The following is a 14,708-nucleotide window of genomic DNA, read 5'->3' as shown; positions in this document are numbered from 1 at the left end:
CCAATCATAAATTAAAACATTTGCATCGTACTAGAATTGATCCCGCGACCATCAGGAGTAAACCAATGCGCTAAAAGACTAGACCACCGAGGTTATCCGTAAAAATAACATGTACCGGAACTGTTATTTCAAACGTAGTCTTCCAACCTTGGAAACCACGAGTATACGTTTAAAAGTACATACAAAATATTTAGATGTCCAACGAGTGTCAACACGTAATTGATTTACCGTACAAACAGACAGACGAGAGAATAACTATTGGAGCGCTCCGTTTGCCGTTGCATTAGCGAGACATGTCGAGCGGGGAACACAAACAAAGCCGGGCGCATCACCACCACTACGAAGCAAAGAAGCCGGCATTTATATGCACTTACTATTTTAAATTCTTGGACTTTAAAAGAATTGATTTCCGCCTTGGTGGTCTATTTCAGTCAATTATTGTTTACTGGCTACTCGCCCCAGCTTTGCACGGGTGTACATGTATTATATATATAAACCTTCCTCTTAAATCACTCTATCCGTTAAAAAAAGCGCTTCAAAATTCGTAGTGTAGTTTTAAAGATTTAAGTATACATAGGGACGGACAGACAGCAACAGTGACTTTGTTTTATGCTGTGTAATGATAACAAAGAATAAATAAATTTATAAAATAAATACGGTACATATACCAAAATTACATTTTTTACAATTTTTGTCTGTCTGTTTGTTCCGGTTAATCTCTGACATGGCTGGACCGATTTTGAAGGGACTTTTTTTGGCAGGTAGCTAATGTAATAAGGGGTAACTAATGCTACTTTTATTTTAGAAAAATAAAGTTAAATTCCACGCGGACGAAGTCGCGGGAACAGCTAGTAATGGATAAATTATTGTATTTATTTACTTTCTCTCATCTCAAGAGGCGCGCTGACAAGTAACCTAGTTCAGTAAAGAAGTGTTTCAATATCACAATTCTTTTATAACAGCGTAGAGATAATCTTCAGTTCAATAAACTTCATATAAGCACTTTTGAATCGTCATTTTTTATAATTCTATCATCACATTCAGAATATGGACACAGATGAAGAAGAATAGGGAAGAATCGATTGGTGTTTATATTATACTAGCTACTCGTCCCGGCTTCGCACCGGTGTACATGTATTATTTATATAAACCTTCCTCTAGAATCACTCTATCTGTTAAAAAAAACCGCTTCGAAATCCGTTGCGTAGTTTTAAAGATTAAGTATACATAAACGGTAAGACAGCGATAGCGATTTGTTTTATGCTGTGTAATGATGATATAAATCCATTACTAACATGTTCGTTCCACAGCAATTTATGTTATCTATTTCATATATAGTAATTAATATTGAAATAATAATCAGTTTTAAATTTGTCTCAAACTTAATTATGGGAAGAACAAAATCTTGTTAATTTATAAATACTGTTATTTTTATAATTATGACTACTCGCCCCGGCTTCGCCCGGGTGTACATGTATTATACATATAAACCTTCCTCTTGAATCACTCTATCTATAAAAAAACCGCTTCAAAATCCGTTGCGTAGTTTTAAAGATTTAAACATACATAGGGACGGACAGACAGCGACTGCGATGAATTAAAAAATACGAACTTCAACTAATACTTTTATTGAGAAATTACCACAGAGTAGACTTGTAACAAAAAAGTGTCTGTATTAAAAAAATAATTTGACAAGAACTGGAAGAAAGGTTCGGTTTTATTATTTTACAACTAATAAAAATAAAATCGAACGAAATAATAAAATTTTCTGAAATAATAATAATAATCTTTATATATAACTGTTGCCCATACAATAATATAATTTAAAACTAATGAAGGAGACAAAACGGTCTATAATTCAGTGAGGGCAGTGAGTCCACCCTCTCTGCTATTCTGTTATAGACTTTATCAGTAAAATAATATAATATGAGATCGACGACAACTAAACTACAACTAACAAAGTAACCATAAAACTTAATAATGCTATAATAAATTAATAATAATTAATACCATGTCTAGTGTAATACAGATCGTTGGCTCGTATGGCGATCGGTAAGGAGTACCGAGGAGCGAGGAGTTGGGGCCGACACACCTGCGCGGGTGCGCGGCCGAACTTGCACCTTTCCATATCAAACTAGCAAAAAGTATTTATATCACTTTTTGCAACAATGGTAGCATACGGCCCGCCTAATATTGAGTGGCAATAGTAACTTAATATATTCCGTATACTGTGCTATAAGGCATACATCAAGTTTTAAATTTATTTCTCATCTTTTACTCACTACCTCTCTTTTTTTTATACTCTTGTTATGACAAGTTACGACTTTTGTACACGTGTATTTGTACAATCTAGGGGTACGGTAGACTCGAACGAAACCTTATGTGAATAACAGAACATAAAAATATATTGATTTCGAGTCGACAACATAACATAACAAAATTCGGATTATGGAGTATTTCGTTAAATTCTAATGACACTCACAAACAAACCGCAGTCGCCATGTTTTCATTTCACTAGCATTTTCTTCGGTCGTTGACGTTTGCGAAAATGTTGTTTTTGACACTTTTTTATGATAAAAGAGCATGTGTTTCTTCTTTAAACCTGAAATTGGCCGATTGCGAGATAAAATTGGCTATTTTTTTTTTATTAATTTGTTTTACGGCTTTGGATACAAGTCCTTTTTAACCCAACTTAAAGTTTTACAAAATAATAAAAATTATTTGTATAAAAATTTTTGCACTTTTTATTTACTACATTTATTAAACAGAATGAACGAAGCTTTACAAATCTATGCCTTGCTTACGTTTAGTATTCCATGAGAACCGATGACTACAGAAATATCTACCCACATTTCACCCGAGCGAAGCCGGGTTTTCATCTAGTAAAGAATAAAATAAATCATTTTTAAGGCACGGAATGCGTTCAACAAAATGTCCATAATTTAAATATATGAGAAACAACCTCCAATTTTTGTTGCTCTTTTTCTATTCACATATATTTTATTCGGTATTGTTGCACAACGCTCTCGGTTTATTTGATGTCATAAACATTATCACATTATTATTCCCACAGTTAAGAATTAATTGTTCCATCACAATATGCTCAGCGCAAGAATTGCAAAATTGATGTGGCAATGGGCAGGGCACATAGCTCGTAGGACAGATGGCCGTTGGGGCAGTAAAGTCCTCGAGTGGGGACCGGAAGACGCAGAGTGGGAAGACCTCCAGCAAGGTGGACCGAAGATCTGGTCAAAATAGTTGGAAGGCGTTGGATGCGAGCAGCGCAGGACCGATCGTCGTAGAGATCTTTGGGGGAGGCCTATGTTCATCACGTTTTCCGGGCTGAGATGATGATGCTCAGCGCACAATAGCACAAACTTAATATTTATATTAGTCGTGAGAATTGTTTCATTTATCTAATCTAAATATATATAACTCAAAGGTGACTGACATAGTGATCTATCAACGCACAGCGCAAACCACTGGACGGATCGGGCTGAAATTTGTCATGCAGGTAGATGTTATGACGTAGGCACCCGCTAAAAAAGGATTTTGGTTAATTCTACCCCCAAGGTGTTAAAATAGGGGATGAAAGTTTGTATGAAACTTTGTCAATTTTAAACCGATCGGGCTGACACTTTGGATGCATAAAGCTCATATTATGAGGTAGACATCCCCTAAGAAAGGATTTTGATAAATTCCACCCCTAAGGGGATAAATTAACGCGAGCGAAGCCGCGGGCAAAAGCTAGTTTAACTAATAAGATTATTTCGTTATTTTTTCATAGACACTACCAAAAACTATGAATGAAGAATCATTTCGTAATCTTCACATAGTATAAAGTGAAGTCGCTTTCGGTGTCTGTGTGCTTAAATCTTTTAAACTACGCAACAGATTTTAATGCAGTTTAACAATAGGTAGAGTGATTTAAGAGGAATGTTTATATGTATTATACATATAAATCTTCTTCTAGAGTCATTCTATGTATTTAAAAAAACCGCTTCAAAATCCGTTGCATAGTTTTAAAGATTTAAGCATACATAGGGACGGACAGACAGCGACAGCGACTTTGTTTTATACTATGTAATGAAGAGTCCACGAACGTTTTAATCGGCGTTATTCTCTAGAAAGTTCTGTGAGTTGCGAGTATAGGATTATAAATGGTGTGGGCAGGTGCTATAAACAGCGATGAGGGTTCGATTCGTCAGAGGCATTCCGACCGTTCGTTAGTGTTATTGCTGAGCGATTTGAGAACATTATCACATTCGTTACAGTTCGTACGCAGTTATTACGGAAGGTTTATTCCAATTAACTGCCTCCTATCTTGGAACTCATTTACAAAGTTTTTTTGTAAGTTAACCTAAAACATTCTCATGGGAGAAATTAAGTTTTATATTCAAAAACTAGCGGCTTCGCTAGCGTTAATTTATCCCTTAGGGGTGGAATTTATCAAAATCCTTTCTTATTAGATGTCTACGTCATAGTAGCTTTATGTATGCAAAGTCTCAGCCCGATCGGTTTAAAATTGACAAAGTTTCATACAAATTTTTAACCCCTGTTTTATCCCCTTGGGGATAGAATTAATCAAAATCCCTTCTTAGCGGGTGCCTACGTCATAACATCTACCTGCATGCCAAATTTCAGCCCGATCCGTACAATGGTTTGGGCTGTGCGTTGATAGATCACTATGTCAGTCAGTCACCTTTGAGTTATATATATTTAGATATTCTAAAATATTTAACTATACAGACGTTCGTATTGTTTATTAACTGTTTACTTCAGTTACTTAGCCTTCCTCTCTATCGAGCCTACATGCTGTATACAGTTATTTATATTATTAATTATATGGCAAATAAAGGTTTGCTGACATATCAACTCGTGACCACGGCTAGTGCAACCCAGTCAAAACATCTCGAGAGGTACCTTTAATTGCCATAAAATTAGTTCATGTTAAGACCCGGTTAATAATATAAATACTGTATATAGGTTGCTTGCAACTGGTCCAGGTGACAGTGCCAGGTAGAACCGTTCACTATCTTCTTTGTAGTGTAGGCGTCCTAATTCCAAAAGAATACGAGCTGAGTTTCTTGTCAGTTCTTCTCATCTCGAAATCATTCCGAACTGACGGTAAATTTGACATATCATAAGAGTCTGTAATAGATCGACATGCATAAAGATATTTTGAATTGAATTGACTTTAAATAGTCTTGAACTGACGGTAGATTTGACATATCATAAGAGTCTGTAATAGATCGACATGCATAAAGATATTTTGAATTGAATTGACTTTAAATAGTCTTGAACTGACGGTAGATTTGACATATCATAAGAGTCTGTAATAGACCTACATGCATAAAGATATTTTGAATTGAATTGAACTAATATTATTTATATCTACTGCTTGAAATTTCAACTACTTTCGAATAAGCTTTTAAATTGTTGTCTGTAGTAAATGTCTGTCTGTCTGTGTATTCGTAAACGTATACATGATAAATGTAATGTATTTTAATATTAAAAACTAGCAGATGTTGGACAACTGACGATGTATTCTTGGCGTCGGTTGTCACTCCAGTCTCCCCAATAAATAAACGTTACTTGCATACCTGTAAACAAACTCCCCGCCTCGGCCGCGCCCTGTAATTTGTATATACCTACGTTTCCTGCCGACTAGCAGCACTCCTGACCCAAATTACTATGAAGATGATCAGCGATGACTAAGCAAAGCGAAATCGCTTACTACGGCGCCAACATAATTTTAAAATGCGAAAGGAATCTAAATATATATAACTCAAAGGTGACTGACTGACATAGTGATCTATCAACGCACAGCCCAAACCACTGGACGGATCGGGCTGAAATTTGGCATGCAGGTAGATGTTATGACGTAGGTATCCGCTAAGAAAGGATTTTTATTAATTCTGCCCCCAAGGGGATAAAATAGGGGATGAAAGTTTGTATGAAACTTTGTCAATTTTAACTTATTATTTAACTTATTATTGCTATATATTGCTATCATCTATAAATTAATCTATCTTATAATAGGCTTTTTTACATAACATTTGTTTAATATAAAGTTTGAATTGCCTCTCTGTCAGATTTATAGTAGATTCTGGCAGTTTATTATAGAATCTTACGCAATTACCATAGAATGAATTACTAATATATAATTATCAATTAATTAGATTAAAGGTTAGATCTCACCTAAACCTTTATAAACTTGCATAGTTTAGGAATTTGCGTGTTCTTACGTATTGATCACATTTATAATTATTATGTTCTAAAGAGAAACCACATAACAAGCTTATGGAGAATAGGATAGAATAGAATAGCACATTGAAGCACTTTTAAATAGTCATCACTTTTTTTTTTTAATATACCGGTCATTTGGAAAGCTGTCTCATCACAAGAGGAACGAGAAACTTGTGTGTTGCTCTTTTAAATAATTTAATTGTCACTTTACATTATTAAATTAAAATGTGTGAATACAAACTACCAATTAGCACTAATTCAATAGAGAGAATAATAATAATCTCAGGACAATTCACACAGCGCCATCCAAACCCAAGTTAAGCTAACTACAGCTTGTGTTATGGGTACTAGACAACTGATACAAATACACAGATATTTTTTTCCGTAAATACATACATATTATACATAGAAAACACCCAGACCGATACAAACAATCATACTCATGAATATAAATGTTTGTGCCGTGCGAGGAATCGAACCCGCAACCATCGGACGTAAAGCGGCGTGCTAGACCACTAGACCACCGAGGTCGTCACTATATCTATACAAAAGGAACAGATATAAATTTTGTTTTGTTACTAAAAGCAAGAAATATACGATATATTGTACTAACTCCTGACTTATTGATGATGATGTACGGATGATGAGCAACATATTATAATCATCATCATCTCAGCCCGGAAGACGTCCACTACTGGTCATAGACCACCAAAGATCTCCACGACGATCGGTCCTGCGCTGCTCACATCCATCGCCTTCCAGCGATTTTGACCAGATCGTCGGTCCACCTTGCTGGAGGCCTTCCCATGTTATAATATATATATTGACGACCTCGGTGGACTAGTGGTCTAGCACGCCGCTTTACGTCCGATGGTCGCGGGTTCAATTCCTCGCACGGTACAAATATTTGTATTCATGAGTATGATTGTTCGTATCGGTCTGGGTGTTTTCTATGTGTAATATGTATGTATTTACGGAAAAAAAATCTATGTATTTGTATCAGTTGTCTAGTACCCATAACACAAGCTGTAGTTAGCTTAACTTGGGTCTAGATGGCGCTGTGTGAATTGTTCTGTGATTATTATTATTATACAATTAATTCATCCGACAAAGGTCACTCTACATAATGCTTTAATGATGAAATGATTAAGCCAAGATAACAACAATAATGTTTCTTTACAATTCAACAGATCTTTTGAAACAGTTCTTTAGAATTGGCAGCTGATTTCAAGCTAGACCTTCAATCGTTGGTATAAAGTTTAACTGAAACGTTCACTAGCTGAGAATGGCTGACGTCATTAAATAATTGAATTCTTACTCATATTATAAACGCGACAGTTTGTGAGAATGGATGACTATACGTACGGATAAATGCTTGTTTTTTTATATATGACTTGCTGTTCCCGCGACTTCGTCTGTGTGGAATTTTATGTTATTTTACTAAATTAAAAGTACGTATTACATCAGCTACCTGACAAAAAAAGTCTGGTCAATATCGGTCCAGCTATTTTAAGGATTAGCCGGAACAAACAGACCGACAGACAGACAGACAAAAATTGTAAAAAATGTTATTTTAGTGTATGTACCGTATTTATATTCATATGCACGTAGTAAATAGTTATTTCAATATTACAAACAGACATTCCAGTTTTATTTCTATGTATATATAATGAAATGATGCACCCGCCTGCGCTAACGGTATACGCTGGCCGGGCTGATGATTATGCTGATAAATGTGAATGGTTATAAGAGTAGAGGAAGGCCGAAAAAGAGATGAATGGACTGTGTGAAAGATGATATGGTAAGGAAGGAAGTAAATAACGAAATGACTGCGAACAGAGATGAATGGAAGAGAAAAACATATTACGCCGACCACAAATAAATGTGATAAGGAAGAAGCAGATGGTAACCTTAAATAATATATTTATTATATCGTTATAGTTCGTTTCCTGGGCTGGGTACTTATGTCAAGCGCTGTTCTTGTCATATGGTCTGATGTCAAGCGCTGTTCTTGTCATATGGTCTGATGTCAAGCGCTGTTCTTGTCATATGGTCTGATGTCAAGCGCTGTTCTTGTCATATGGTCTGATGTCAAGCGCTGTTCTTGTCATATGGTCTGATGTCAAGCGCTGTTCTTGTCATATGGTCTGATGTCAAGCGCTGTTCTTGTCATATGGTCTGATGTCAAGCGCTGTTCTTGTCATATGGTCTGATGTCAAGCGCTGTTCTTGTCATATGGTTCAGACCACTCCCTTCCTTACCATATCATCTTTCACACAGTCCATCCATCTCTTTTTCGGCCTTCCTCTACTCTTATACCATTCACATTTATCAGCATAATCATCAGCCCGGCCAGCATATACCATTAGCGCAGGCGGGTGCATAATTTCATTATATATACATAGAAATAGAACTGGAGTGTCTGTTTGTAAAATTGAAATAACTATTTACTACGTGCATATGAATATAAATACGGCACATACACTAAAATAACATTTTTTACAATTTCTGTCTGTCTGTCTGTCGGTCTGTTTGTTCCGGCTAATCTCTGAAATGGCTGGACCTGATATTGATGAGACTTTTTTTGACAGGTAGCTGATGTAATACGTACTTTTATTTTATTGGTTCAGACCATATGACAAAAACAGCGCCTGACTTATGTCTTGGTCGCCGCATGACATGACTGTACCACCTTAGGCGGCTCTCTAAAGTAACTAACTTCTCCCGTATGGGATTCATCTTAAAACTACCTCGAACATGGATGTTTTTGATGTGGTCCAGCTTTGTTCCGCCACCAGCCCATCTTAGGTATACATATTACCTTCCTCTAATCAATTAATTTGAGGAAATCATTTTACTAATTGACTTTCTAATCAATTTTTAATACTATTATATCCTGTCTAAATTACTGTTCGCTACTTAAAAGATTAAAACAAACTTTACTGCTAAGTTTACGGCTGCTAACCCAGTAGCCTAATGAAGGGCCTATATTATAAACCACTAATCAGGGGTCCACAATTAAGTTAACGAGTTAAATTGGTCTTTCAGTAGATACAAACATATTCGATGTAACGACACTATAACAAATTTTAATTACTATTATATTGAATACTAGATATTATTCGTGACAGTTATTTTTAAACTTTCGTGGTTAATATATATTACTAGCTGTCCCGGCAAACGTTGTTTTGCCATATAAATTAATAACGCTATAAAAAAATGGGTGTTGATGATAGAAGGGTGAAAATTTAGGGTTGTATGTATTTTTGTATGTTGTATCATAAAAAAATAGAAACTAAAAATTTTGTCTAAAAAATAAAATTTAGGGGTGGACTACCTCTAACATTTATGATGGTAGAAGGGTAACAATTTAGGATTGTATGTATTTTTGTATGCTGTATCATAAAAAAATACAAACTAAAAATTTTGTCTAAAAAATAAAATGTAGAGGTGGACTACCCCTAACATTTAGGGGGATGAAAAATAGATGTTGGTCGATTCTCAGACCTACTCAATACGCTCACAAAATTTCACGAGAATCGGTCAAGCCGTTTCGGAGGAGTATGGGAACGAAAACTGTGACACGAGAATTTTATATATACATAAGATTTAAATTAATATACATTAATAAAATTATTTAATTGAATTAGTGCTAATCGGTAGTTTGTATTCACACACTTAAACTTAAATTGTAAAGTAATAATAAAATTACTTAAAAGAGCAACACACAAGTTTCTTGCTCGTTCTTCTTGTGATGAGACAGCTTTCCGAATGAGCGGTAGATTAAAAAAAAATGTGATGACTATTCAAAAGTCCTTCAATGTAAGTGTATTTGAATTTGATTTTCTATTGCTATTTCTATTGTATTAAAAATTAATTTATTTTATTGAAAATGTTGTAATTATTTAAATTACTAACCGGGTCATAACACGAATAATTTTATGTCAAATAAAGGTATTTACCACTCAATGTTTCGACTAGGTTGCACTCGCCCTGGACACTATCGCGGTTTTTGCTTCCTGTAAAGAGGGAAGTCGTAGACCATGTCACTCAACGTCAATTGGAGTGTCTGTTTGCAATATTGAAATAACCGTTTTTTACTACATGCATATGAATATAAATATGGTACACACCAAAATAACATTTTTTACAATTTTTGTCTGTCATCTGTCTGTTTGTTCGGGCTAATCTCTGAAATGGCTGGACCGATTTTGACGGAACTTTTTTTGGCAGGTAGCTGATGTAATAAGGAGTAACTTAGGCTACTTTTATTTTAGAAAAATAAAGTTAAATTCTACACGGACTATGTCGCGGGTGCAGCTAGTAAAAAATAAAATAAAAGTTATCAGCTTTCGGGCCTTCGATACTGAATCATAGTAACGCATACCTACTTCATAGTAGAGGTAAATATGGCTACTATACCACGTGACTCACACAAAAAATCTATTAATATTTAATACACTTGGTTACTACTCGTGTTCATATAATGAATATCTAGAATGCAACCGGACTTGCTAATGTCAAACTTGTAATAAAATATACAGACACGACAGCCTCCGTATAACAGGGTCTGTCTGTTAGTATTATTGTAATAAGAGATAACCGTTTATTTATAGCTAAGATGATAGTATTCTCTGTTGATTATAATAATCTGAATATTCTTATTAAGAACATGAAATGTTTTTTGCCTCTGTCAGTACTGGATCGCTGACAAATCACAAAGCAAAAAAAATTGAAACAATTTTTTTTTTAAATGTTATTTCAATCGTTATAATTTATATATTAAAAAAATACACCCATGATTCTAGAGTTAACACATAGATATACCACTTATAGATTTGTAAAAAAAAGTAAAAATATCACAGTGAAAATTTTGATGAGCTCTCCTGTAAAATTCACCATTAGCGTCATGTGGCCGTTTACCATTTAATCAGCGATTTGTTAGCAGAGTTATTTATTGTTAGTAAAGAAAATAATCCTTATCCTTTCTTATTGCTAATATTATAAATGCGAAATAACTCTGTCTGTCTGCTTTCAGGCCGAAACCACAGATTTAAATGAAATTTGGTACACAAATCGTCTAGACCCTGAGTAAGGACATAGCCTATTTTTAAATGCGAAAAAGGTTGTAAGGGGTTGTAAGGGGTTGAAAGGGGTTGTAAGGGGTTGAAAGGGGAGATGAAAGTTTATAAGGAATACTGTCATTTCTAAGCTAGTAGCTTGAAACTTATTGCGCTCGTCGACTGAATGCCGCGGCTCACGCAACGAAAGAGGATTATTCAACTACCGACCTCCGTATTTATAGACCAAAGTCAGTGTAGTAGGTTGGTCTATAAATACTAGATGGCGCTATTTGCAATATTCGTAATAATCCTTACATTGGGTACTTCATTAGTACTAAAAACAAACTACCTTCTTTTAATATATTTTTAAAATATCGGATTTTTTCTACAATAATGATGTGAATTCTAACACATATATAATACCTTCCTTAAGATATCATCTTCATTCCTACGTCCATTTCATTCACTCATAATTTAAGAGCTGTGCTCTTGTCGGTGGAGCTCCCGCCACCTTCCACGATCTTCCATCAGTCTTTTTAGCTGTTGATACGACACGACTCCAACTTTTTCTTTAACTTGCTTGATAGAGCTGTGTCTCTGTCTTCCCCTTCCTCTCTTTCCATCTATTTTTCCTTCTATAATGTTGTTAATTAGTTCGTCGTGTCGTATCGAGTGCCCTAACATTTTCCCCGCCTATTCTCAATAATATCTATGATCTGTCTCTTTTCTTTAATCCTCTCAAGCACTTCTTCATTCCTTATTTTATTTCATTCCTACGTATTACATGAATAATCTACAATCTAAGTATCCACGTACATGAAGATTATGCATTAATAGACTGATATTGCCGATTGAATTTACATTGTGAAAATGCATGTTTAAATTACTAACCTGTGCGATATATGAATTCAAAACGTTCATTTTCGTGTTGTACAGTTGGATGATAGAATAACGTTATTTGTGGTATAGAAGAGCGGTTATTCGAGTCGTAATACACTAGTTCTATGAACAGTCATAAAATAATTTTAACAACAACAGCTTAGGCGGTTACCGCAGTAAATATTAATAGTTAACCGAACTAAAGATTAAGAAATAGGAAAGCTGTATCTTACTAATATTATAAACCAGCTATGCAACCCGGATTTGCACGGGTGTACATGTATTATATATATAAACCTTCCTCTTGAATCACTCTATCTATTAAAAAAACCGCTTCAAAATCCGTTGCGTAGTTTTAAAGATTTAAGCATACATAGGGACAGACAGCGACAGCGACTTTGTTTTATACTATGTAGCGATAGTAAGATTATTAATATTTCGCAGAAAGCAAATCCTACATTAATCTATTCTGTAAGTACTTAGTTTACTGTTTAGTGTTTTTTTTTGTGGAAATTATGATAAAACTTGAATTGCTAGCATCGGTGGCTAACGAGGTTTCCTTCTCATCAGTTCGGACAGAGAGCTCCGTTAACAAGCTGACTTCGTGAGTAGTTGGTATCCATTTGCAAAACACATGAAGAAATTCAATTAGGGAAATAGAAGCAGAAAATTACGCAAGCGTATTTTATATGCTAAAGTATGTTTTGGATTTTAACGTTATTTTTCTAAAATAAAAGAATTTTTCGACAATAAAAGTAGCCTAAGTTACTCCTTATTACCTCAGCTACCTGCCTAAAAGAGTCCCGTCAAAATCGGTTCAGTCATTTCAGAGATTAGCCAGAACAACCAGACAGACAGACAAAAATAGTAAAAAATGTTTTTTTGGGGTATATACCGTATTTATATTCATATGCATGTCGTAAAAAACGGTTATTTCAATATTACAAACATACACTCCAATTTTATTTATATGTACAGATGTATAGATGAGATAGTTAACAGAAGTTAGAAGTTTCGCGCCAATATATGTAATTACTTTTTTTTAATGAAATCATCATTGCATAGTACGAAACAAAGTTGCTGTCGCTGTCTGTCCGTTCCTATGTATGCTTAAATCTTCAAAACTACGCAACGGATTTTGAAGCGGTCTTTTTAATAGATAAAGTGATTCAAGAGGAAGTTTTATATGTATAATACATGTACACCCGGGCAAAGCCGGGACGAGTAGTTAGTACCTACATAAGTTATCGTAGATCGTTAACAGTTAGAAGTTTCGCTCCATTATATATTACGATTTTTTATGAAATCAATAATAAAATAGCCCTTGAAAATTCACACAGCGTCATCTAGTCCCAAGCGAAGCATAAGTTATATTATGGGTACTAGACAACTAATATATTATATTGTAAATACATACATAATATACATAGAAAACACCCAGACTGATACAATCATACTCATGAATACAAATGTTTATACCATGCAAGGTAGCGAACCCGCGACCATCGGAATTAAAGCAATTTGCTAAACCTATAGGCCACAGCTGCCGTTTTTATTCATTCAATTCATCAATTGGCCTGATAAGTAATTTGCTGGTAAGTGGTAACCACCATCCTATATGTACAGCATTATGGGGAAGATATATGTACATAGCGATGCCCGCGGCACCTCTTCCGTCACAAAGAGGACTGCGCTGCCCTGAAGCTTCTCAAAGATTTTAATACAAATTTCTTCTATATTACCTTATAATAACTTGGTATGGACTGCCCTACTTCAATAGATAATATGGGTAGTTACCGTTTATACGCAACGACACAAATACAAGCACGGCCGTCGAACCTGCACCCGGTCAACGCACCAAGATTTATCTCTTCATCCGCTGCACCAGCCCTGCAGCCCTCATTTAAACTGCACTCACTGTTTTCATGCGTATTTTTTCACTCACTCACACTCACACTGCACATTCTATTTGCGAACTGGATGCGGTAACGAATTCACACGCGGCGAATGAGTTGGTGACGGGCGGAATCTTTCACTCCCGATTTTGACAGTACCTTTTTAAATTGGCCAGTAAAGTGCGCAGGCTACATGCGCATGCGCAACACGTGGTACAGAAACGGGCGGTGCTCGCTCACTGGCCCGCGATCCGGCTCGGCGAGGACCCCGCGCGTCTCACCGCCACCGCACCAACCTGCTCCGAGCTTTTTTGCGGTAAAAAGCTTACAGATAAAAGTAAAATTATTGCGCTCCCACGCCACCAGCAATTTGACTGCTAATGGCGCCCCTGCTTCCGATCGATTTGAAATCCTATTAATTGTTATAATAAATATAATTATTACATAGTATAAGACAAAGTCGCTGTCGCTGTCTGTCTGTCACTATGTATGCTTCAATCTTTAAAACTACGCAACGGATTGTGAAGCGGTTTTTTTTAATAGATAGAGTGATTCAAGAGGAAGGTTTATATGTATACATGTACACTCGGGCGAAGCCGGGGCGTGTAGCTAGTAATCTATA

At 35.5% G+C, this 14,708-nt stretch overlaps 1 protein-coding gene across 2 annotated transcripts in view; it reads right to left on the bottom strand.

The window, feature by feature from the left end:
- The window catches only part of LOC131842522 (protein prickle-like), a 583,535-nt gene extending 569,223 nt beyond the window's left edge, over window positions 1-14,312 (bottom strand). For both annotated transcript variants that reach the window (XM_059191084.1, XM_059191093.1), the window contains exon 1: window positions 13,989-14,312. The gene's annotated coding sequence lies outside the window, so the exon portion shown is untranslated. The remainder of the gene's footprint in view (window positions 1-13,988) is intronic.
- Between the last annotated feature and the right edge of the window lie 396 nt (window positions 14,313-14,708).

The sequence above is a fragment of the Achroia grisella genome, unplaced genomic scaffold (genome assembly GCF_030625045.1).
Source record: "Achroia grisella isolate CSIRO2021 unplaced genomic scaffold, CSIRO_AGI_Agris_v1 utg1080, whole genome shotgun sequence".
Lineage (NCBI taxonomy): Eukaryota > Metazoa > Arthropoda > Insecta > Lepidoptera > Pyralidae > Achroia > Achroia grisella.
This window is presented reverse-complemented; position numbering and strand designations above follow the sequence as displayed.